The following is a 489-nucleotide window of genomic DNA, read 5'->3' as shown; positions in this document are numbered from 1 at the left end:
TAAACACCCAAAAGGAAAGTATAACCAAAGATTAAAGGGGTCAATATAATTTTTTAAGAGTCCATATGTATAGCTAAAGGCTACATAACAAGAAACAATGCCAGACAGGAGATATCTTCGAGTTGTTGGCCAGGGTGGCCCAAGAGACTTCCGAAGAGTAATGCAGCATAGAGAAATGGAGATTTGTTTTAAAGGCTAAAACCTCATTCAATTTTTATGTCTTATAGGGTTTATACTAAGTTCAATATTTTATAACTGTATTAATTCAACTGTGAACCTAAAAATTTACAGCCAACCTTGGAAGAGATGTATCTTTGCTCTGAAATTGTTGTTGAATATGTTAAATCTGTAATGAAATGCTTCTTCTAATCATGTGGTTATTAAATAAATAATTAAAAAAATAAATAAAAAAGAAAGAAATCTATGGCTTTAGAAACAAACTCAAGCAAGATTGATGTAAGTTTACAATTTATTAACCATGTTAAATCT

This window comes from Nannospalax galili, unplaced genomic scaffold (genome assembly GCF_000622305.1).
Source record: "Nannospalax galili isolate Female #2095 unplaced genomic scaffold, S.galili_v1.0 scaffold235, whole genome shotgun sequence".
Taxonomy (NCBI): Eukaryota; Metazoa; Chordata; class Mammalia; order Rodentia; family Spalacidae; genus Nannospalax; species Nannospalax galili.
The sequence above is the reverse complement of the archived record's forward strand: the minus strand, read 5'-3'. Positions refer to the sequence as shown.